The 25,678-nt window shown below is 35.5% G+C and overlaps 1 protein-coding gene across 3 annotated transcripts in view; it reads left to right on the top strand.

Annotated features, from left to right (window-relative positions):
* The window catches only part of BMPR1B (bone morphogenetic protein receptor type 1B), a 398,805-nt gene that overhangs the window by 117,503 nt on the left and 255,624 nt on the right, over window positions 1-25,678 (top strand). For 2 of the 3 annotated variants that reach the window (XM_055296981.2, XM_055296980.2), the window contains exon 2: window positions 545-614. The exons of the other annotated variant lie outside the window; for it this stretch is intronic. The gene's annotated coding sequence lies outside the window, so the exon portion shown is untranslated. The remainder of the gene's footprint in view (window positions 1-544; window positions 615-25,678) is intronic. 3 annotated transcript variants of the gene reach the window in all.

The following is a 25,678-nucleotide window of genomic DNA, read 5'->3' as shown; positions in this document are numbered from 1 at the left end:
ACTACAGTGCTATAATGAAAACCTGTAATACTGTTTTAACAATTTGAACTGGTTCATAATAATCATGGGAAGATGTGCTTTATTTTTGTATACCTTTGCTGTTAATAATAACAAATGAGGCTGGGCGTGGTGGCTCACGCCTATAATCCCAGCACTTTGGGAGGCTGAGGTGGGCGGATCACGAGGTCAGGAGATGGAGACCATCTTGGCTAACACGGTGAAACCCTGTCTCTACTAAAAATACAAAAAATTAGCCAGGCGTGGTGGTGGGCACCTGTAGTCCCAGCTATGTGGGAAGCTGAGGCAGGAGAATGGTGTGAACCCGGAAGGCGGAGCTTGCAGTGAGCCAAGATTGCGCCACTGCACTCCAGCCTGGGCGACAGAGCGAGGCTCTGTCTCAAAAGAAAAAAAGGGAAGAACTGTATTCCCCCCCACCCCCCAATTCCACTATGTATTACCATGATTCTCCATTTGAACTGGTAAATAATAATAAACCTGTCTCGAGGCACAAACAGCAATTCAGTTTTTGTCTCTTTTTTGACAGGGTGGAGTTCAGCCTACTCTTTCTTAGATGTGAAAGGAAAGGAAGGCCATTTCATGCCTTGTTGATAAAGGTAAGGTCATAGTAATTATTAAATAATTTGAGATGTTTGGTAGGCATCGTTACTGCTTTTTGACATTCTGACTTTGTGGTATGCTGAAGTTAACAGAAAGATAATACATTTTGTAAGATGAATGGAATCTGTAATTGTTCCTTTAGTTATCAGTAAAAACACATAAGATAAGGAAACTGGTGTAAATCAACATGACAAAGTGGATGTGGATTTGTTCTATAATGAGAAAGTAACTTGTGCTTTTCATTTGAAACGTTGGCCTACACACTTAGTCTGTTCCTCAAACATTTACACACTTGGTAATAACCTTTTACCAGCCATTGCTGATATCATCACGATAACATGTTTCAGGTTAATACAAACTAGATTACAAAATTATGCCATTTTAAAGCAAATCCATCCATTATACTTTTCATGCTGATAGTTCTAGTTGGTGTCACTCATTTTAGAGGGCAAATGTGAAACAGGTGGTGTGGACTTCAGAGGCCCTACCTCTGACCCACATATATTAGTGAATGTTAACTTGGAGACTCTTCTAAGAATTTGCACCTATTATAGCTATTTTTATAGTGTGCTACAGTGTTCAAATGCTATTACGAATGCTTTAAATGAATTCAATTTGTTCTTCACAAGTCTGTGAAAACTGTTCTGTTAATATTCCCATTTTATAGATGTTAAAACTGAAGCATTGGAAAATTAAGAAAATTGCCCAGGATTATGTAGATAGTAAGTGGTAGAGTTGGAATTACATTGAGACCTCCTGATCTTTACTTCAGTGCTATACTGAAAACCTGTAATACTATTTGGATAATTTGAACTGGCTCATAATAATGATGGGAGGATATGCTTTTCTTTTGTTATATCTTTTCTAATAATACATGAACAAATGTAGGATGAATACATGTTACACTTCTTAATGGGTTTGACTTTACTCCAGTGAACTCTATCAAAAGTTTTTTATACTTTAAATCCTTATAAATCTACTCAGTAAAGTTTTCAGAAACTTACTTTTGCATATTTATAAAATATTTCATTGCTTGCTTAAAAATAACCATATTAAAAGATGGTGGCGTAATTTTAATTAAGAAAGCAGAAATAATGTACTTTACAAGTATTAGTATTACTCCTTTAGGGGCTATAAATACAATATATATTTTTTTCCCCTGGCTAAGTTTTGTGAGGTTAGATTTTCAGCATAGTAAGTTTCAGTTGGGTCACGTATTATGCCACTGTGCGTAAAAACTCACATTGATTCAAGTATCAGAATCATAGAATTTTCTTCATGGAGAGGGATGGTTGGGGAGTAAGCTAGAAATAATTGGTCTTGATTTGGGTTGCTGTCTTTTTCCAAAAGTTAGCATCTGAAGTGTGGGGCAGGGCATCAGGAACCTTCCTCCCAGGGTGAGGGGTTTGGAAAAGGTTTTGTTCATTTTTGAGTCATGCTTCCAGTTGTTGATGGGATCAGTAATTAACCCCAGAGGAAAGGGGCCTTTTACCAGGAGTTGGGATGGGGTTAGAGAACCAGTCAGATGGATTGGCCTTAGGTTTGGCATTTCCTGTTAGTGAACTGAAGTAAATGGGAAAGCAGAGAAAACCACTGCCTGTGCACTAAGATCTGCAAAGAGAGAGCGAGCGGGTGCCTATAGGCACCTTTCTCTAGAAACACATTTTAGGATTAATTTAAATTAATCTAGATCCTACATCCCCTACCCCCAGTAGGAATTATAATGTCTGTTTTTTTGAAGATCTGCCAGAACAGTGGGAATGGCTCAGCAGGTAAATTAAGTTTTTAAACTGTAAGAAAGTGAGGCCAAGGAAAGTAGAAACTGAAATGCAAACATATTTTTCCAGAGAGATCAACTATCAAATACACTGAGATACATTTTATATATGTCTGGAAGTATAATATTTATTAATAATAGAAAAAACAGTATTTTTATTAGTGAAAATAATCTATGCTTATTAGACAAATTTGGTAGCAAAAGGTAAATTACACCACTTCAATATCAGCACTTTTATATTTCCTGTGTTTGTGTGCCTGCACGTGTGTGTGTGTATATGCATTTAAATTGGAATTGTATTGACTATATTGATGAATGGTCTTCTAAAAAAATTTTAATGGCTCTACCATCTTGTATCATCTTATATTTTATTATTTCAGGTTTTATTTCTAGGATATATTCCTAACAGTGGAATAATTAGATCAAGGAATAAGAACATTTTTAAAGGCTCTTTAAGCATATTGCAAAATTGCTTTCAGGAATGCTGTATGACTAATATTTGTTTCAGGAGCATAGAGGGGACTGGTTTCCATTGTTTTAATATGCTATTTTTTAATTCCTTCTAAGGTTTGTTAAAAACCAAAATTGCAACAAATTTAGTTTAAAGATACTAGGTTTTTATTAGCAATTCATGAATCAGTAGCATCTCATCTAAACATTTAGAAAAGGTGCTCCCATGAGCTGAGCAGAGGACGTTATTTTTATAGGCTGGAAAGGGCTGAAGAAAGCAGAAACAGGAAATGAAAAGTGAATTGGTCATTTCAAAGTAACTTTCCTTATAGAATTAAAACAGAGAGGACTTTCTTGTTATACTGGCCCAGGTAAACTAGGCTCCTCCTCATTGGCTGCTGTGCGTCTCCTAATTTTTTTTCTGAAAACAGGCCCATTTCAAAGTTCAGTTTGATTATGTGGCTCCCAGCCACATAATGACTGCATTCTGAGTGACTCCATTTTGGTCTTGTCTGGTATATAGGGCCTAGTGCAGAAGCTCAGTCCAAATCAGTGGCCTCCCATACATTTCATTTAACAGGTTGTGCTTTTTTTCTTCTGATATGCTTCTTAAGCATTTGTATTTCATCTTCTGTGAGTTCCCAGTTCATGTGTTTGCCAGTTTGTCTATTACAGTTTTTGTTTATTACTAATTTGTATGACCTCCTTATGTAATTAAGATGACCAGCTCTTTGACTGTCATTTATATCAAATATTTCTACCATTTATTTACCCTCTATTTTAATGAATTTATTGAAGTATAGCAGTTTCACATTGTATATTCAGGCAGGTTTAATAGATTTTTTCTTATAATTTCATTTCCAGATTTAGAAAACCAAAAAATGACAATTTAAATAGCAAAAATAGATGAATTATGTGGTATGTTTCTGGATCTATTTTGTCATTCACTCTTCCTAACAATCTTAGGTAGTGATTGTAAATGAGGAATCTAAGGCAAAGCAAGATTGAGTAACCTATGTAAGATAATCCAGCGAGTAAATGGTAGAGCTGGTATTTGAACTGGTCATATGATTGTAAATCCTATGCTCTTTAGCGGTACCTTATACTTCCTGGTAGAATAGAACAGAACAAGGGACTCTTAAAATGTTTAATGTATTAATGAAAAGTCTCAAGGAAAACATTTGGATTTGAGTGTTTAAATTTGATTCTTTGGGAGGTCAAGGCAGGAGGATTCCTAGAGCCCACAAGTTTGAAACCAGCCTAGGCAACATGGCTAGACCTGGTCTCTGTAAAACATTTTTTTTAAATTAGCCGGCTGTGCTGGGGTGTGCCTGTTGTCCCAGCTACTCCAGGAGGCTGAGGCAGGAGGATCACTTGAGCTCAGAGGTTGAGGCTACGGTGAGCCGTGTTAGCACCACTGTACTCCAGCTTGGGTGACAGAGTGAGACCCCGTCTCAAAAATAAATAAAAATAAAAATAAATAAAATACATTTGATTCTTATTTTTCTAGTATCCAGTGATTTTTCTTTTCCTGTTGTTTGGTCTAGAAGATCTTTAAATTTTTTCCCCATTATTATAGAATTAGGAGTAGAAAAATACTTTGTTTAATAACTATATCTCATGATATATTTGTATCATTAAATTGGTGTGCATATGAGCAAGACTATACTACACAGTGAAAAATCAGTTTTTAATACAAAGTTTGATACTTTAAAAGAAAAAAACAATGTATATTGAAAATACTGTGGTTATACCAACCGTATGGACTGTTTGGAATTCCTAGACTAAATTTGAATTTAATTAGTTATAGCTTTGTTATTTGTGGTATTCATCCAGTATCTAAGAGAAGTGATGATCATAACAATATTTTTATGGAACATCTTATTATATAAAATGACAATAATACCAATTATTATATTTTATTCATAATTTTTGACTTTTTAAAAAACATGCAACATGCTGTTAAGTGTATGTGTGTTTCTCATTTACTAAAAAATAGAATTTTCCTAGCAGGATGGCCCTAGAGCTGAAGCATTATATATCTTTGGTTGGTTCTCATTCAAGAATTGGCAGAGTTTCAGAGTACTGTACTTCTAACTTGTCTCCATAAATTCAAGGCAGAACAGCAAATATGCCCTAAAAACAATGCATTAAATGATATATTTTTATTTTTACTTTTTATTTTACTTATTTTGAGACAAGGTCTCCCTTTGATGCCTAGGCTGGAGTACAATGGCACGATCATAGCTCACTGCAGCCTCAACCTCCTGGGCAGCAATCCTCCCGCCTCAGCCTCCTAAGTAGCAGGGACTACAAGCACACACTACCACCTCAGAGTAATTTTGTTTTGTTTTTCTTTAAAAATGGGATTGTATGGTGTTGCCCAGGCTGGTCTCGAACTTCTCAGTTCAAGCAGTCCTCCTGCCTTGGCCTCCTGAAGTACTGGGATTACAGGCATGAATCACTGCACCTGACCATTAAAATGATTTTTTTTTTTTTTTTTTTTTTTTTTTTTTGAGATAGAATTTCACTCTGTCACCCAGGCTGGAGTGCAGTGATGCGATCGTGGCTCACTACAACTTCTGCCTCCTAGGTTCAAGCGATTCTATGCCTCAGCCTCCCAAGTAGCTGAGATTACAGGCGTGCCACCACGCCCGGCTAATTTTTATATTTTTAGTAGAGACGGGGTTTCACCATTTTAGCCAGGCTGGTCTTGAACTTCTGATCTCAAGTGATTGGCCCTCTTTGGCTTCCCAAAGTGCTGAGATTATAGGCCTGAGCCACTGGGTCCAGCCCTAAAATATTTTAATCAACTTCTAAAGTCAGAAAATTCTTGTGTGTGGAAAAGATGCAACATCATAATTCTAAAGTTTTACCTTGCATAATATTGCCATTTTTTATTGTAGCAAAATGTATATACCATAAAATGGGCAATTTTAACCATTTTCAAGTGTGTATTCACTTGTATTTCCGTGGCATTCAGTATGTTTACATTCTTGTACCATTACCATCATCCATCTCCAGAACATTTTCATCTTCTGCAACTGAAACTGTACCTTCTAACTCCATTTTCCAGTCCCCTCAGTCCCTGGCAACCCCCATTCTGCTTACTGTCTCTGTGAATTTGGCTGTAACATTACTATTGTTGAAGGATATAGGGCCTCTCCCCCACAGACACATGCCTATTTAGAAGGATGTTTCTTGTTTTGGTTTTGGTGTTTCCTCATCAATAGATTCAGGTCATGTGTCCTTGGCAAGTCACTGTGTAGGTGATCTTCAGCAGAAGAATTTGGCAATGAGAGGAGCTGGGTTCAAGTTCAAGGCTGGGGCAAGTGTAATATTTCAACTTTTTTTTTTTTTTTTTTTGCAATCCACTCTGTCACTCAGGCTGGATTGCAGTGGTGTGATCTCAGCTCACTGCAACCTCCACCTCCCAGGTTCAAGCGATTCTCCTGCCTCAGCCTCCTGAGTAGCTGGGAGTACAGGTGTGCGCCGCCACAACCAGCTAATTTTTGTATTTTTAGTAGAGATGGGGTTTCATCATATTGGCCAGGATGGTCTCGAACGCCTGACCTCGGTGATTCTCCCGCCTTGGTCTCTCAAAGTGCTGGGATTACAGGCATGAGCCACTGCGCCTGGCCTAATATTTCAACCTTTCTAGGCCTTTTTTTCTTCAGCCGTAAAATACGGCTATTGGTTTCACCTCATCTGATGGCTAAGCTGCCTTTTAGCTCTAAAAATAATCTTTGTTAAATAGGCTGAGATATCCTATAGTGGTTTATAAGTGAAAGGAAAGACTTAGGGATAAGACAGTTTCTCAACCCTGGCTATGCACCTGACTAAATTAATGAGGCTTTGGAAAATACCCGATTCTCATCTCTGAAAGATTGTGATTCTGAATTTCAAACTCAAGAATGTGTGAAAAGCTGTGTAGGGAATCTAATGGACAGCCAGTTTGGAAATACTATGATGAAAAAGGTTCCTATGCTACTGTCCCCCTCACTCTTTTTTTTCTTTTTTTCCCATGGAAGGATTGAGGAGGATGACATCTTTCCATGGATTTTTTAATTAAAAAAATTATTTCCCCTTCCATAGAGGAATATTTTCTTCATAGCATGCAGAGGGAACATAGTCTTTTGTGTTTTTTCTCTTCTAGGATGCAAGAACAATTATTTCACTAATTATATTTTATGTTTTCATATGGGAACAAGTATAGCTTTGCCTTATCTTGGAAACAAGAAAGTTTTTCTCTTCATCAAAGTTTAGCTTGAGAGTGGGGAACAGGAGTAGAAATAACAAATATTTAGCTGAAAATTGTAATTTTGCCTTTCACCTCAGGTGGTGGTGTTTGGTATAGCTGCCTTCTACTGTGCTAAGCACTCAGCATATGTTGTTTCATCTTATCTTGTCAATAACTCTTTAAAGCAGAGGAGATTTTATAATCCTCTTTTTGCAGATGAAGAAAATCAGAATTAGAGACTTTACTTACCTGATACAGGTTAACCCAGATAGAATTGGTAGGGTGGAGATTTGAATTTAGATCAGTCTGACTTACAGTACTTTTGAAAGATACAGTGTTTGTGATTTTCATAGGGAGGGTCTTCAGATCTCCTTCTGGACTGTGGGATAGAAGTAGAATTAATTGTTTTTTGTAAAGATTATCAGTTTTCATGATTTCAAATGTAGGAATTCATGGTTTATAAGATTATCATTGCTCTGATTTGGTTGGCAGTGCAAACTGAATCACCTTCAGAATGCTTAGAGGTAGGATCAGAACTAGCTCTAGGCTGAATTATCAAAAAGAGTGACCTTTTCTTTCACGCGCGCACGTGTGTGTGTGTGTGTGTGTTTCCTTCCCTGAATTCCCTTGTGGTTTTAGCCTGCACCCAATTCTCAGTGCAGGGTTCTTTCTACTCATCTGCCTTTCCAGGCTCCAGAGAGCCTTGAAAATAGAGTTCGAAAAGTGACCGAGCTCACCTCTCTTCTTCCACTGATGAGAGAACTGTATCAGCTGGATTCTAGTCCAGAGCTGTTTGTTTATTATAAAGTGATGTGCGTCTGAGGGAGAGAGTGTCTGTAAACTCTCTGAAACTACATGCCAGATTTCTGTGTGTGTGTATTTTCTAGGCCATAACTTTATCAGAGTCTCAAAGGAGTCTCTGTTCAAACAAGACAAAACAGAGTTTTTGCATCCTATCATGTTAACATTATATAGATGGCCTTATCTTATATTCTCTCTCTGCTACTAATCAGATATTACTGTGATAGCTTATTCTCCAAGGATCTCATATTCATTACTCATCCACATGCTCATTTCTTTGTTGTTTACACCCTTTCTCTATTTTACAAAATATTTGAGATTGTTCATGTAAAAAAATCAAGCAGCTCATTAATAACTTGTTTTTTATCTAAAGAGAATATATTTTATAATTCAATTCATGTATTAAGGAATATATTATATATGTATTAAGGAATATATTCTGTAATACATATTAATGTGCTAATAATTATTTAGTCCCTTTGAAGTATTAAAGATATGTCAATAAATTGGATCAATTTGCAGTTAAGCTATTGTTAGACTAAGGGTAAAGCAAATGCTTTTTCAGTAATCCTTTGAGGAACATGTGATTTTTTTTTGATTCATGTCTCTATTCTTCATTAAGCTCAAAGTTTCACAAGTAGATGGACTGTTGATTCCCTAGAACCTACCGGAGTATTTGGCACTTAGTAATTGTGTTGAATACCCATTTAACAGTATACTCACTTCCACCCCTAACTAGCCCTCAAATTTTGTCAACTCTTAGGCATTTTTACTGTCAATACCTTGATCCTAGGGCACTATCATCTTTTGCTTTAAACTACTGTATAACTTACAACCTGCTAAAAGAATATTTTTCTGACTCTAATCTGCTTCATGCCAATCTAGTGTCCCCCTTGAAGTCAGGGTGGTCTTCCAAGGTTTCAGAAGTAATGATTTAACTTCGTCAATTGAAAGCCTTTAATAGATTTTCAGTGCCCTTTGGAGTAAACATCTTAACTAACTGCCTACTGTTCCAGTTTCATATAAAAAACTGACCTTGGCCGGGCGTGGTGGCTCATGCCTGTAATCCCAGCACTTTGGGAGGCTGAAATGGGTGTATCACTTGAGGTTAGGAGATCGAGACCAGCCTGGCCAACATGGTGAAACCCCATCTCTCCTTAAAATACAAAAATTAGCTGGTTGTGGTGGCAGGAGCCTGTAATCCCAGCTGCTTGGGAGGCTGAGCAGGAGAATCACTTGAACTCAGAAGGCTGAGGTTGCAGTGAGCCAAGATGGTGCCATTGCACTCCAGCCTGGGAGACAGAGCGAGACTCTGTCTCAAAAAAAAAAACAAAAAACAAAAAACAAACAAAAAGCTGACCTCAAGTCAGTTAAATGGAGGATACCTTCAAATTGGATAAGAGTTATAACCACCCTAGGGAGGTTCTAGAGTTTCTCATAACCTTATTTAGGTGTTAATAAAATTTCCAGACATGAATAAGATGACATCTTACGAAATATCAACTGCAAACATACATTTTATACTTACAGATTATGGTTGAGTAAATGCAACAATGCCCCCAAACTTCCCTTCTCTGTGTATCTAACACTCTTTGCAGTAAGACTTTGTAGTTGTTCCTATTAAAAAGTGAAGTCTGTTTTCCCAGCTCTTGAATGTGGGCTGGCCTTGTGATTTGCTTTAGCCGATAGAGTACAGCAGAAGTAATGGTGTACCAATTCCCAGCCTGGGGCCTTAAGAGGTCTTGCTTGCTTCTGTTCCCTTTGGAACTCTGTCACTGCTGTGAGCACACGAACAGGCTCACCTGGTGGAAGTGGAGCAGCTAAATGGAGCAGAGCCAGGTTCTTTTACTTGAGTCTGGCCCTCTCAGACCAGCCGTCAGCCAGCTGACCAAAAATATGTAAGGCAGAACAGCCAACATCAGCAGAGCCACCTACCTAACCTGTACCTGACCACACATGCTTGAGGGAACCCAGCTGAGACCTGAAGATCCTCCCATCCTGATCCATAGACTCATGAGCAATTAATGTTTGGAGCCACTGAGTTTTAGGGTAGCTTATTTTTGCAGCAGCAGTAAACAGATAAACAGATATTAGTGCCTTTTCCATCTCATCACTGAGAAGATGACTAAGTAAAAAGGAGCAAGTTGAAGATGTTGCTCCTTTATTTAGCACATCATTATTATTGTGGTTTAGAAAGATTTGACAAATGCATTTGCCTGTTTCTAAGAATTTGCATAGAATGGTAGAGTTTGGACATTTTCCTATTCTGATTTGTTTTAAAAACCGTAATAAGAGAATACAAAATATCTTTGTTTTTTAACTGCAGCCATTGGTGCTAACATATTTATCACCAGGGAAGAAACTTTATTTTTCAAACTTCAGGGAAGAAAAGACATTTTGCCAAAATGTCTGACCACTTTGTGGTTTTTGAAGGGAATGTTAAGTTTATATAGAAAAAGGACATGACTTCCATTTCTGGCATTATGGCAGAACAAATATTTTGAAAAAAATCATCTAGGATTTAAAAATATATGTAATCTAAAGAGCTCAATCTAATTATTTAATATGATTGTAAAACATGTTGCTGACCTGGAAAGATACTAAGCTAAATCTTCAGAAGGAAGAAATAAGAAAACACGAATCCAGAAAAATACTGGATGTGACCGAGCCCTGGTCACACAATCCCGGAAATGTGGTATTCACGGTGAAAGGATATACTTGGAACAAAACTTTCCCTTCAGAAGAAAGGTTAGTAAATGTGGAAAAAATGAAGAACATAAAGTAAGAGGATAGAAATAAATTCAAATATATCTTTAGTTACAATAAATGTAAAGGTACTGCACTTTTTAGTTCTAAGACAAAGATTGTTAACATTGCATTTCCAAAAATCCAGGTCTATGCGGTTTGTAAGTGCTATGCCTAAGTTATAAATTTAAAAATGGTTAAAAATAACAAGTGAAAAATAATATATCAGTCAAATAATAATCAAAAGTAAGCTTGGATAGATATAGTAAGAAATAACACTTTAAGAATGAAAAGCATTACTACAGATAAAAAAGACTTACAATTTGATAAAAGATTAAAATATTCTGAAAGATACAATTTCTAATTTATATCTGAAGTCTGGTTTAAATTTTTTTATAAAGCTAAAATTAGCTGAATTATAAGGGGAAGTTAACAAATTTTCAGTAGGAGATTTGAGCATAATGTTCTCTGTTAATGATTGACCAAGCAGATCTTAAATGTGTAAGCATGTTGGAAAGTTGAGCTCTACAAATACTGCACTTGATATAATGGCTTTATGTTATATATTATGCTACAAAATTGTTGAATACACATTCTTTTAAAAGTCATGGGACATGTTTTAAAAAATGACCACCTACCTTCCAGATAACTGAAGACAGTGGAGAGTTGGTAGTACAGTAACCTCTTCAAATCTCCTCCCCAATGGATGTGAAATTAATTTACCACTAATAAATTTCTATGCAAAAATATACACTCAACATCACTTGAAGACAGAGAATGACATGACTGCAAAATAACTGTAAGTTCTGCAGTCCTCCATACTCCTGCCCCTTCCCTGTCATGCTGCAGTGCTTTGTGGTATACACACAGAGACTGGGAATCACTTAGGGAGGAAGAAGAGGAACACTGGCAAGGGAACTTAAGGAACAGTTGGAGAGACCACCGTATAGGTTAGATATATCTCAAATCTGAAAAATACTGAAAAAGAAACTGGGAAGATGGGATGAAGATTGTGGGAAAAGGTTTCAAAGTATGCGCTATTTAAAGGGTCAAATTAACAATTTTATGGGACAGTCCTCCAATTGCATTGCTTTTCGGGGAGGGGAAAAAAGGTAAAAAGGAACGAAGAGCGATTCTTCGGCAATGAATGGGAAAGGAGAAAAGAAGGAAAAGGGTTAAATTAGGGTTCTGTAAAACAAAGGAGAACCACAAACTTGGAGGACTCATAACCCTTCTCCCCTACTACTAAAACAAATAAACGTATAAAAGAAATAATTTTGCCGACACCTGGAATTTGCCAGATTGACAAAAAAAGGTGCCTTTAAACTAGGAATTGTGTAAAATATCCTCACATCACAAAATAAACAAAAGGAAAATAAAAATTCATACAAATCTATTGAAAAAGATCAGATAGTGAATTTTCATACAAATCAATGGAGGGAAATACCACCTTCACCCCCGCCCCCCGCAAAAAAACAAAACAAAACAAAAACAGAAAGCAGAAGAAAACTGTGTCTACATTCTAAACATTTAAATATACTCAAACATTTAGGTATAAGAAAAATACCTTTAATCAAAAATTTAAAAATTAAAAACAAATAGAAAAAGCAGGGAGAGATGAAAAACTAGTGTATTGAACTTGGTAAATAAATACAAGAAAATGACAAAATTATCTCAAAAATGAAGATAAATTACAGAACACCCAAGAGAGAATAGATTCAAATGAAAATTAATAAGTGGCATCAAAGAAAAACAGGAAAAAGACCAAGAGGATACAAATGACACGAAGCAAAATGGGTCATAGAGAAAGTGGTGGAAATGGAAGACTGGCAATAAAGGAATAATACTTGTATTACTTGACTCCCTGAAGAAGAAAAACAATAATTCACAAAACCAATATTTAAAACTGTAATCCAAGAAAATTTTTCAGAAATAGAAAAAAATCGGAATCCCTACATATTGAAAGAGCTTACATGGGCAAATTAAACCCAAACAGTAAACTTGGAGATTTAGCCTGTTTCAACAATGATCATAAAATTCTAAAGGCTAACAGGCAAAAAGAGTGTGTCATCTACCAAAGGAAAATAATTAGACTAGCAGTAGATATTCAAAACCAATATTCAATACAAGGAAACAATAGAACAGTTTTGTTATTGTTACTATTTTTTATTTTACTCAGTGAAATAAAGTGGCAATCAAGAATTTTATATCCAAACTATTTTTCAATTTGCAAGGCTTTAGAGAAGTAGTTTTCAACATATAAGAGTTTATGGAATTTTCTATCAATTCTTCCTGAGGAGTCTATTAGAGCATGAGCTGTGTCCATCCAAATCATGACTAGGAAAACATCAGTAAAAGGACTGATGGTGAGTATTTAAAAATAAATAAATATGCATTATAAGACTAAAACAAAAGTAGAGGTGAGATACGCCAATTAAATCAGAGAAGAGGGGAAAAGAAATGAAAATAGAAAAAGATCTTTGCTGTGCAGGCAATATTCTACTGTAGGCAGATGTTAAAGGACCATATGATTTTTCATAATAGCATGAATAATAACAATGAGAATAATGATACAAAGCACTTACTATGTACCAGGCACTGTTCTAAACACCTTCTAAACATTATTTAATTTTTTCACAATTATAAGAGGTGGGTGCTGATATTGATCATTTTACAGATAAGGAAACTAAAGCAGAGAGAGATTAAATAGTACCTTGGTCCAAAGCTGGTAAGTGATGAAGCTGGGATTGAGGCAAAGGAAGGCTGACTGTAAATTTTTGCTTGCACCCATAAACTAAGTGACCCAGTAACCTGACTTTTCTAGGCTAGTCCCAATTTCAGATATTTTGTTGTGTGATTATTTACATGGTAGGAAATTATTTTATCTGATTTTATTGTTAGAAATGCTATTAATGATATATTTCTAATACATCATGATATATCATAATGATATATCTCCAAGGAAATCATATCTCTAAGGAAACCATTGTTTCCTACACTGGAAAAGCAAGACACTGTAAAACATTCTAAAATTTGTAATACATAATATAAAATTTCAATAGTTTTTATAAATGAAATACAGGTTTTAAGAGTCTTATTTTTTCTTATTTTAAATATATATTGGAGCCTTAAAGAACCAGAAAGAAATTTATAATAAAGAGGAATAGGATGTCAGTACCAGGAGCCTCTTGCAGGGGATCCAAGAGAGGCCTCCTAATTAATTTTTATTGTAAATTTTAACATTGGTCATGTTTCAAATGTGTTATCTAAAAGGGAACTTAATGGAGTTTTAATAGTGATACTTTATTTTTTGTCTTTCTATATTTTTATCTAATTTGCCTGTGATTAACATTTTTTCCAGTAATAATACTGCAAAATAAAATATCTAGAATTAATCTTGTGTATTATAAGCATTTTCTGAGCCAAACATTTCTAGGCCCTGCGTCAACTCTGTAGTATCTCTGTTTTTCAGATAAAGAAACGGATGCTCTAATTGGTAAAGTGAAAACAAGTTAAGATTGAAATTGACGTTTATACAACTCCAGAGCTCATGCATATTCTCTCTGTACTGCTGTAGTTTTAATTCTTTCTCAAAAAGTGTTTATCAAAAACAAATAAAAGGTGTTGTGCTTTGTTTTGATATGAGCGGAAGGGCTCATTAGTTCTGTGCCTCCTTGGTTTTTTCATTGCTTCTGCTGTCCTGCAGAGAACTTTCCCATGCAGAATAGCCATAACGTGCCACAGCCTTCATGTTCCAAAAAGGGAAACCTGAGAAGGAGCCACAGTCTTCCTGCAGGCAACAGATGGTTACTGTTTAAATGAGGGTAAACTCTGGATCTCATCTGTGAAGTGACTAGGTTTTTTGGGTGGGTGGTTTGGGGAGTTAGGTCAAAGGAACAAGCTAGTAACAAGATTTAGGAGGAGGAGGAGGAAGAAGAAGTAAACACACCAAATTTGTCTGTAGCTTTTTTTGCCCTTATATACTCTTTAATCATAATCACATGGCAGGTTGTATTTTTCTCACCCCTCCTCTACCCCAAATAGAGGGAGAGGAATGAAGGGAGGGCATGGCAGACTGTTGAAATTTGTAGTGTGTTGGCATCTAGCAAGTGCGTTTTGCTGTGGGGTAAGTTGTGTGGCTTGTTTTCTGTCTTCGTGAATAGAGCCTTTCCAACTTTGCCAAGCCTACAGTTAATGTGGTCAAGGGATTTATTATGAAATGTACTAAATCTTGGCATGGAGCTAATTGCATATAACAAGAAGCCTGCTAGAGGCTTGGACCTGAGAAGTGACACATGCAAAAAGCATTCTCTTTCTGATGCTGCTGAAAGAGGTTTTGTGTAGGGGAATGTCTGCATGTCTGCACTTATTGCTAATGAGGTAACCCCCTCTCCCCCAAAGCTTATTTCTGAGTTACTTGTTAAATAAATGTAAAATTCTCTCTTTCCTTCTTCCCACTTTTATGAACAATTGGCAATTGAAGAATTGATATTTATTTACTAACTCCAATTCTAAACCTCTTACTATATTATAAAAGTACATTTGTGGCAGTACATTACATGAGTGTAATTATGACCTAAAATAATTCTAATGTAAAAGTATAAAAGTCAATCAGAGGAGTTGTATTAGTCTTCTTGGGCTGCCGTAACAAGATACTTTAGAGTGGGTGGCTTAAACAACAGAAGTTTATTTTTTTCACAGTTCTGGAAGCTGAACGTTTAAAATCAGGATGCCAACATGGTTGGATTCTCGTGAGGTCTCTCTTTATAGCTTGCAGACTGCCACCCTCTTGCAGCATCCTTATGTGGTGAAGAGAGACAGTGCATGCTCTCTGGTGTCTCTTCTTATAAGGGCACTAATCCCATCATGAGGGCCCCATCCTCATGATGTCTTGTAAACCTATTTACCTCCCAAAGGCTCCCTTTCTGAGTACCATCACACTGGGGGTTAGGGCTTTGGAATACGAATTGGGGATGACACAATTCAGTCCATAGCAGAAGTGATTAAAGGAACGGACCAACATTGCGTTTTTTTTAGTTCAGCGTGTGCCCCTAAAACTTAATTTATTTTAAAATTTAGTTGAAAAATAATAATTGAAAAACAGTTTTTTAACCTTTTCTATTGTTGCAGTTTTGTTGTCTGTATCTTCTCATAGCTTTATTGAGATATCTTTATATTTCTCAGAATATCCTAGTATGTGCATTGTACATAGTAAGTGGTTAATATTTGTGTGGTACATTAAACACTTAATAGCTTGTTTGGTAACTTAAACACTTTTAACACTTTCCCACTATACATTCCACTTACATCTTATTGCTGAAATGTACAGAGATAAAGCAATAAAACTTGATTCTGTAAAACAATCACATCTTCTTTTGAATATTATGAGAAGTAATTTTCTGCAGATAAATACTCTTGGATTCTGATAACAAAAGCCTATTAACAGGTACATATATGAAAAATAAATGTGAAGTTTTATTCGTATCTTCCATTAGTTTTTGTACATGTAAAGTTAAGACTTTGATACTTAAAAGGTAAATGATACTTAAAAGTGAAAACTTAAGAAGTATTATAGTGGCCTTCATCATATGGTTAACAGTGATCTTTTCAGTACTAGTGGTTTCTGAAGTGGCAGTAATCCTGAGCTTAAAACAGTAGTGGCCACACATTTTAATCCTGGCACAGCAAAAAGGAAATGTTGGAATGGCAGTGTATGTAGAATTAGGAAAAACAAAACAAAAGGTAACATTCAAAAATGGAATAGCATAGGGACTGTATGACCCCTAGAACATTGCAGATTTATTAATAGCTAGGGCTTACCAGATCAGTTACAATTTTGATCAAGTGCCTCAAATTGGCATTGATGAGGATGATGAAAACTTGATGCTTTACAGAGAAAGAATGGTTTGCCTGTTTGTTTATTCATTCATTCAGCATTTATATATTGAGGCTCTCGTGTTTGAGGCACCATGCCAAGCCCTGTGCCAAAGAGACAAATCAGTGATAGCTTTTACCCTCAAGTACTTAATTTTAAAATTTTCTTTAACATTAAATTGAGTCCCTCTGACATATAAAGCACTGTCTTGAGGCTGTACTTGCAAACTTCATTAAGAGTGGTCCTTTTCAAAAAAACTTATGTCTCATTTAGGGAAATTCACATAAACTCATAATTGCCCGTAGTTTTTAAGTTTAATAAGTTGAGGTTTGGTGCCAGGTCTAAATGGAGGTTAACATCCCAGAGGAACATACGGCTTTCTAAACAATTCACCAAGTTTGGAATGTGTTGTCCCAGTAGATTACGTTCTTGCTACCCACAGGGTGGTTGGTCTGGGAACCAACAGCACTGCCACCAGCTGCGAGCTTACTGGAAATGCACGTTTCACCCCAGACCCACTGAATCTGAATCTACCTTTTAATAAGATCTCCATGTGATTTATATATGTGTTAAAGTTAGAGGAGCTTTAATACAAGATTTAACTTATAATTATGTGAGATGAGATTTTATCTGATCTCATAGTTGAGCTGTTATTTGTTCATATATACTTTTAACAAGCATTTATTGAACACAAGGATTTATTGAACAAGTATGATGTACTGTACTGGGAGCTGAAGACCAAAAAAAGAGTAATTTTTAGTCATGTTTAATCATTAAATAAATTCTATAACCCAGTAAAGAAGTAATTCTATTGGTATGGAGAGTAAGGAGACTTTACAGAAGATGTGATACTTGAACTGAACCTTTAAAGACCCACAAGCATTTGTTTAGTGAGGGATGGAGAAATATCCCAGATCATTTTCTCAGGTTTCATTTAACTATCAGCTTTTGAGTAGGTGAATTACTAGAGGTAGTTTGTTGAAAATCTTTTACAATTTATTAGGTAAGCTTCCAACTCAAGTTTTGTATATTTTAATGCATTTCGTCAATGGTATATGAATGTACTATTTCCTGAGGAAATGTGGCATAATGAACTTTGGAGTTCAGTTTGAGTAATTCTACATTCTGAGCTTCAGTTTGTTCATCTGTAAAATGGGGATATCAGTCCCGCAGGGTTTTCATGAAGATTACAGGAGCAAAAAATCTAGCATTATGGAGTCCAGTACATTCAAATTGTTATTAATGATTATAAGAACAATTTTAGGTTTTTTTGGTATATGTCACTAATTTGTATTAGCAAAAGGAAAATATAGTGTGAAATATGCTTAAAATAAAAATCTTCCTTTATAATATAAATGAATATAAAACATGAAAAGATTAAAAAATGAAAAATAATGGGTCATAACATCTGAAATAATATTTTCTCCTTCTGGAAGAGGCAAACTTGCAAACTTCACATTCTGCTTTGGCTCTAGACCTTGCACTTAGTGTTTATAGTCCATCCCGGGAAAGGCCTTCTCTGTCTGTAGTAATGGACCATTTCCATCTTTCTTAATGAGGCTTCACCTCAATGCCTTTTAAATATTAGAAAGCAAATTTTTGTGAAGTGGACTCTTCACCATGTTGTGTGTGGGCTTCCTAAGAAGAAATACGTGCACATGTTCTTAGAGAAAGTATGACTTCTCTTGTTCTTTTTTTTAAAAATTTCACAAATTTGGGACACACATTTCAGTACCATGCTAATAAAGACCAGCTGAGACTTTCTCATATAAAGAGAAATTGAAATTGGCTTTCTCGAATCAGTGAGAAAGAAATATTCCTTATTCAACACTCAGGAACTGGGTTTGTGCGTTCTGTAGCTGCAGTCTCACATGACTTGAGGTGAAATTTCTTGGTGTCTTTCCATTCCTATAAAATGGTGTTCTGAGAACCACCAGTAGAAGGCAAAATGTAAATGGATGGTATTAAACAAACAAACAAAAAAGGGTGGAAATGGTGGAGAGAACCCACTGCTGTGTGGCAGTGTTTGAAATGGATAACAACGTAAAGTGGGCTGTGGTATAAAATTTGAGTCCCACAGTGAAATGTGCTACTCAAAGTAAACAGTTAGTTTTGTTGTCCTTGGCAGTTCTTGAGAACCTTGTCATGTTAATGTAATTATTGAAATTGAATTTGGAAATTGTAATGTTGCTCTCGTATTTCACTTAGAAACACTGCTGCTAACGCCCACCTTGAAAGGGATCACATATATCTCGTAAGCAGGGCACTGCTAATATTTTAGTTACCCCATAAGAAGGATAGTGAAATGAAATACTGTAAAAGCACCACCAGTCTGCATTTTCTTTTCCCTGCTTTTTTCCAACGAGATGCATAATGCAAAAATAACCCACTACCCAAGTGCTCTTTACAAATACACAAATGGTACTCATTGTGTGTTGGAGATCTCCCTGGGTCTCTGTGACCTTGGCAACATTTCAGGGGTTACATTTTCACATAGATCAACTGTTCTTGAATAGTTTCTCCAATATATTGGCGCAGACCAGCTTTTCTTAAACAGTAAGCATTTATACCTTCTTTCCCCACCTTTTTTCTCTCAACAAACATAGCCATTATGGCCTTTAAAAGAGAGAGAGAGTGGGAGAGAGAGAGAAAGCGAGAAATCCCTAATTACCATTTACATAGGAGTTTCCATATAGTCTCAGGGCAATGTTGTGATACCTGATCTTGGTCCACATTTTTTCCTTATTTTATTTTAAAGGATTGACTTTTTAAGGATTTCCTTTTGAGAATACTCTATTTTGCATATTGTTCCCAATAGAACAGTTTAAAAGATATTTGTAAAACTAGGCATTTATTTTCCCTGAGATATCTTTTGATCATTTTTCTAAAAAGGAATTGTTGATTTGACTTTTTGTTAATTTGGAATTATCTGAGTAAAGTAAACGTCGTATTTCTTCAGACTTGGTTTTCTTGGGCACTGAATACTGAGAGAAGCAGCTCTGTATGCTAGTTTTTTTTTTTTCTTTTACATCTTAACATACTTCTTTAAATGGCTGTATAAATAACATAAGTTCCTTTGATCACTAGTTGATTTTTAAAGTTGTTTTAAATTCATGATGAAACTACTAATTTCCTCTTTTGGGTTCTCTGAGTATTAGGAAGAAAAGTTATTCTGCAAGTACCATGATACAGAAAAATAACAGTAGAGAAGAAAATAGTTAATATTAATGTCTTTTAAGTTCTTTAATGCATCTTCACGTTGGGGAGACTTGATAGTACCATGTTCAACTTTTAATGTAAACAAGTATCACAAAATTCTTTTTTCTGCTTGATTTTACAGTTGTATGGCTAGTCCAAAGTTGAAAATGTGTTTGTTCTTGAAAGAAAAACGTCCCTCATTGCTTGGATTAATGGTGCTTTAAGACGTGTTTATTCAAAGATGGCAGCACAGAGGTGAATAGGCTAAATGCTCTACATTAGACATCATTGTGTCTTTCACAACAGATGCAGTCAGTGAACTGTTTATATAGCTGCCTTAAATTTTTCTTTGATTTATAATCTATGAGAAAATGGAAATGTTTGTCTTTTTTTTAACAAAACCGTGGAGATTTTAGACAAACATATCTAGTATTCTAAAAACCAATTCATGAAGAAGTCTCAGCCTGCTGCACTTCAGCTCTGTTGTTAAATTATATATTCAGGTTCTTTTAAGAATTGTTCTAATAGGCAGTTGAATGAAGAAAACTTATTTTGATTTTGGTATGTTAGAGGCAATTCATTTGTTAAATGTGAACTTACGACACTTCAAAATAATTATTAAGAAATATCTTGGTGTTTATGAGGTGTGTGACATCTGTTTTTTTTGAATAGGCTCTATATAGCATATAATTATTAAATAAAACAATTAGAATTTTTTTCTAAACTCATGTTTCTTTTTGTTTGGTTATTAGAATCATCTTGTTAGTATTCTAAAATAGATGGAAATGATCAGACTAGATGCTTTAGTTAATGCTAAAACTGTGATATAAACACACAAGTGATAAAAGGAAAAGAAACTAACCAATGTGTGGCTATCTTTAGGATGTCTTGAGAGAGCTTCTGTTAGCATTTGAGTTAAATTCTTCTTGTGACACAAATATACATATATATTTAATACATATTTTGTGAATTTTCTCACCAGTATGACTTTTTAGGTGTAACTAGCAATATTTTAGCAAGGATAGCAGTAAAACTTCTACAGATTTATTTTTCATTCAATGACGTACTCCTAGTTAAAAGCTCTTTTGGGATTTGTAAAAAATATATCTTTGCTAATACTAACTCAAAGTGTAAAAATGAATAATATCTTTCTTTAGGAGTTTGAAAAAAAGTTTATCCTCTTGTTGCTTTGTTGAAGTTGATGTAACTTCTCAAATTAGTGATATATAAGTCCGTGCATATATACATAGCCCATGAGTACATGATTTTTGACAGTTAAATCTAGGCTTAGATGATCAAAGTATCTGTTTCAGTAGAGAAAAAAATTTGAGAATGAAGATTTTTATTAACATTTGAGAGATGACTTTATGTGATTAATGTTTTAATACCCTGAGTTTGCCGAATTAAATCTGAAAGTTGAAAATTAGCTTGAATTTGACTATGATCCTTTTTTCACCAGTTAATTATGTAATTTCTTTGATTATAAGTTAATGCTGAGAACTTCTCAAGCTCAAAACCGTGTAAAAAAATAGAGCTCCTTAGAGCATATGTATAAATATAAAATGCCTATGAATTGGTTCTGTAATCCTGAATGAAAATGTGAACATTTTGAAAGAAACCCAATTTGTACTTATAACTTTTTTTGCATGATTTTAGGTAGACTTTTGCAGGAGTTATTTTTTCATTCGTTCCTAAAAGTAAAAATACAGGTATAAGCAAGCATTTGTAGAAAATTATTGGCTCTTAGAATATGTGACTATTTTAGAAAATGATTAAGTGCCAAAGTAAGACCCTATTGTAAGGAGAGGCTTGGATCAATAAGTTAATATAAACTATATCCTGAATCAAAAATAAGTGAAATGAATAGAGGGTACTGCTTTGAAAGATTTAGTATCTCTATAGTATTTGTGATTACTGTATGTTTAGTAGGCAACATTTATGAAAGTGTTATTTATTTATACTTTGGCTTGTTCATGAATCTGAAAGGATCCTGGGGAAGCCTGAGATATTTTTCCTCACAGGCTTTGCATACGTAAATATCCGCCAGTCAGAGTGGGTTTGAGGCCTTGACCTTGTTTTTCTGAAACTCTCTGATAAGAAGAGCTGCCTACTCTCCATGACAAGGTCTGGCCCTGCTGCTGCACCATCACCTTGGAAAGGGGGATTAAAGCCCCAGTCTGGAATGACATGACTTGGCTTCTGTCCCAGCTCTTCCTGCTTATATAGGATGACCCTGCATGGACTCCGAAACCTTTTGTGCCTTGGGTGCTCCCAATGTAAATAAGCGATAGTGTTATCTATTCCTGCATGACTCATGGATATTCAAAATCATTATAGATAATGTGATGCATTGGAAGGCATTTGGGAATTTTGGCTGTTAAAGTACTATTCTTCTGTCTTTCATTCACCCAGAAAATTGGAGCATTTGTATCTGCCAGTTACCCTTTTGTAGTCCCCGCTTACCACTGAGTGTCTGGTGTAACTTAGTAAACTGTTAAAAGAATTAAAATAACGAAAAAGTTAGCTATAATCTTACATATTTCTTTTTTTCCTATGAATTTTAAATGAGGAAGGCAATAATGTACATGTTCTTTTGTATGTTGCTTTGTACATGTAATAGCATAACATAAGGGTTTTTTTGTTTTGGTCCAGATATTTTGTAAACATTATTTTTGATAGATGTATCTAAGATGTTCAGCCAAGAAGACATACTGTGGCTTACTTAGATCTTCTATACTTGGATGTTTAGACTGTTTCTAGTTTTTGATATTATGAGATGTGTGTTATGAGAGGAACATCTTAATTTATAAAATTTGATCTGATTTGGGTATATATTCTTAGTATTGGTTCTTAGCAGCAAAATTACTGAGTCCAAGGGTAGGAGTACTTTAATGCTCTTGATAATTACTGAAAAATTATTTTCCTTTTTTTTTTTTGAGACTGGGTCTTTCTCTGTTGCCCAGGCTTAGTGCAGTGGCACAATCATGGCTCACTGCAACCTCAAACTCCTAGGCTCAAGCGACCCTCCTACCTCAGCCTCCTGAATAGCTGGGACTACATGTGCATGCTACCACACTTGGATTGTTTTTTTAAAATTTTTTTCTAGAGATGGGAGTCTCACTGTGTTACCCAGGCTGGTCTTTAACTCCTGGCCTCAAGCTGTCCTCCTTCGTCAGCCTCCCAAGGGGCTGAGATTACAGGCATGAGCTACCAAGTGCAGCCCTGACAAGTTATTTTCTGAAAGATTTTAAATGTAGTTTAAATTTGCTCCTTAGACTAGATATTCTCTTCTTGGCTCTGACACTTTGGTATGGTTTGGCTTGCCCCCATCCAAATCTCATCTTGAATTGTAGTTCCCATAATCCTCCCTTGTCATGGGAGGCACCTCATGGGAGGTGATTAGATTATGGGGGCAGCTCCCCCATGCCGTTCTTGGGGATAGGGAGAGACTTCTCGTGAGATCTGATGGTTTTACAAGGGGCTTTCCTCTCCTTTGCTCAGCATTTCTTTATCCTGCCACCATGTGAAGAAGGACGTGTTTGCTTCCCCTTCCACCATGATTGTTAGCTTTCTGAGGCCTCCCCAGCAATGTGGAACTGTGAGTCAATTAAACTCTTTTCTTTATAAATTACCCAGTCTCAGATATTTCTTCATAGCAGCATGAGAACAGACTAATATACACTTTAAAAACTCTTCATTTTTCTAGGCCTGGTTCTTTCAAAAATACTTCTCAGACTCTCCAGCACACTAAAATAAGATCATTCATTTCTCTCAAGTGGTTATGAGTCCCTCTCTCTCAAATTTATTAATGTAATCAGAAAATTCAGTACATTATCCTGAGATAATAGCAAGTATAGTTGTATTAATTTTTTGAAGCTGCTGTAACAAATTACACAAATTTAGTGGATTTAAACAACTGAAATATATTCTCTCATAGTTCTGGAAGACCAAAGTCCAAAATCGTTGTCCCTGAGTTGGAATCAAGGTGTCAGCAGGGCTGTGCAACCCCTGGATGTTCTAGGAGATAATTCATTCCTTGCCTTATCCAGCCTCTGGTGGCTGCTGGCATTCCTTGGCTTGTGGTTTGCATCAGTCTAGTCTCTTCCTCTCTGGTCACATTATCTTCTCTTCTGTGTGTGTGCAGTTTGCCTCCCTCTCATGAGGACACGTGGTGGCATTTAGGGCCTATGTGGATAATCGAGGGTAGTCTTCCCACCACAAAATCCTTAATCTAATCACATCTCCACAGACTCTTTTTTAAAATAACATAACACTTATAGGTACCAGTGATTAGGACCTGACTTTTCAGGCCACTACAACTTCTACAAAGATGAGTAAGATAGTTTGACTAATGCTTTGGATTTTCTTTAAATCATATATATATATATATATATACACACACACACACACACACACACATATACAGATATATATTTAAATCATATATATTATATATAAATCATATATATATATGACACTTCTGGGAAATTATATGGTTGAATATGAAGTGCAAATATGAATATAAAGATGTGAAGACTTCCGGTAGTATTATCTCTTCCTAGTATTATATGACCTCCTGTTAAATGTGGTATATTTCTATTTTTTGAAATGCCGCAAAAGAAGCGTTGATGTTTTATAACTGGTGTTTAAGAAAGTTTTCATCAGAAATGTGAAATTTCCTAATTCAAATTCATGAAAATTTGAGAAAATTTATTATAGCCACTGTCAAAGTTAAGCAGGAAATTAAAACTTTTCCTTTTGAAATGGGAATGTCTGTACTGGAATTAAACTGAGCATATTTTTTTCCCTATAAATACTGTTGATGTCAACTAAGTTTCCCTGTTTGGCCACACATGGTACAATTATAGTTTCAGGTATATATTTCTGACAGTCTATACCAGGCGCAGAGCTTGCTATTCAAATTACCACCATACAGTTCTAGAAAATAGCAGGTTGTCACTTCTAGATTCGCAGCAAGAGAGAGGAACTCAAAGAAGGTGGGAGAAAAGGCAAGGGTTAGAAATAACCTGCCAGTTCTAATCTTCAGAACCTTTGCATAAACAAGATTGGAATGAAAACAGGATTTTTTTTTTAAATTTGGAAACCTGTAACTTATCCAATCATAACATTCCATGCTGAGTGCATGCACATTTTAGAAAGACATCACAGTGTAATGCGCTAGGTTCCCAAGTCTGCTTCAGTGCTGGCTTTGTATATAACTTGAACCTAAGACATCAATTAGCTGGATGGTGTATTTTTACATAGCATCCGGTAAAATGGAAATAGAGGATAAAGTGGCCAGCAAAAAAAAAAAAAAAAAAGCCTAACAGAAATAAGTCTTAAGAACATTTTACATATTAATCAGAGTGTTAAGTTCTGTATTTGTAAATGCAAAATTGTAAAGGCACAATTTAAGTTTTCATATGTACATACAAATATGATGATGACTTCAGAAATTTTCAATGCCTAGTCTCAGCTAAATACAATGGAAGTGTATTAAAAACAAGGGCAGAGTTTCAGAATAAGGAAAGTTAACAAAAGCAATTTAAAATAAGTCCTAAACCTGATTATTTTGTTCAAGAGTACAGATATATATGTTATTTGAGGCAGAAGTTGGGACAGCAAAGAAGCTGTCTGTATTATTTGAATAGTCAGAATATCAAGTAGTAAGCTATTTGATTACTTTTTAGGGGTGTGGAAACAATTTTGTTAATTTTGTTATGGCAAATCTTGGGAACCCAAATGACTTACCAAAAAAGGGTATACTTCTAGATGTTTTCAAAATACATGGTCCTCACCCATATCTCTGGAATCTTTGAGACATTTTACCAAACAGTAAAGCAAAAACCAACCTAAAAACAAAAAGCAGCAAATAAAGTTGCCCAAAAAATATGCCCCAAGAGTGTCAGACCTCCCATGATCCTAAGGTTTGCACATCCATTTGAAAAGTAGACTAAGGTCTTGTGACACTGAT

This window comes from Symphalangus syndactylus, chromosome 10 (genome assembly GCF_028878055.3).
Source record: "Symphalangus syndactylus isolate Jambi chromosome 10, NHGRI_mSymSyn1-v2.1_pri, whole genome shotgun sequence".
Classification (NCBI taxonomy): Eukaryota; Metazoa; Chordata; class Mammalia; order Primates; family Hylobatidae; genus Symphalangus; species Symphalangus syndactylus.
Note: the sequence above shows the minus strand (reverse complement) of the source record. Positions and strands in the feature narration are given on the sequence as shown.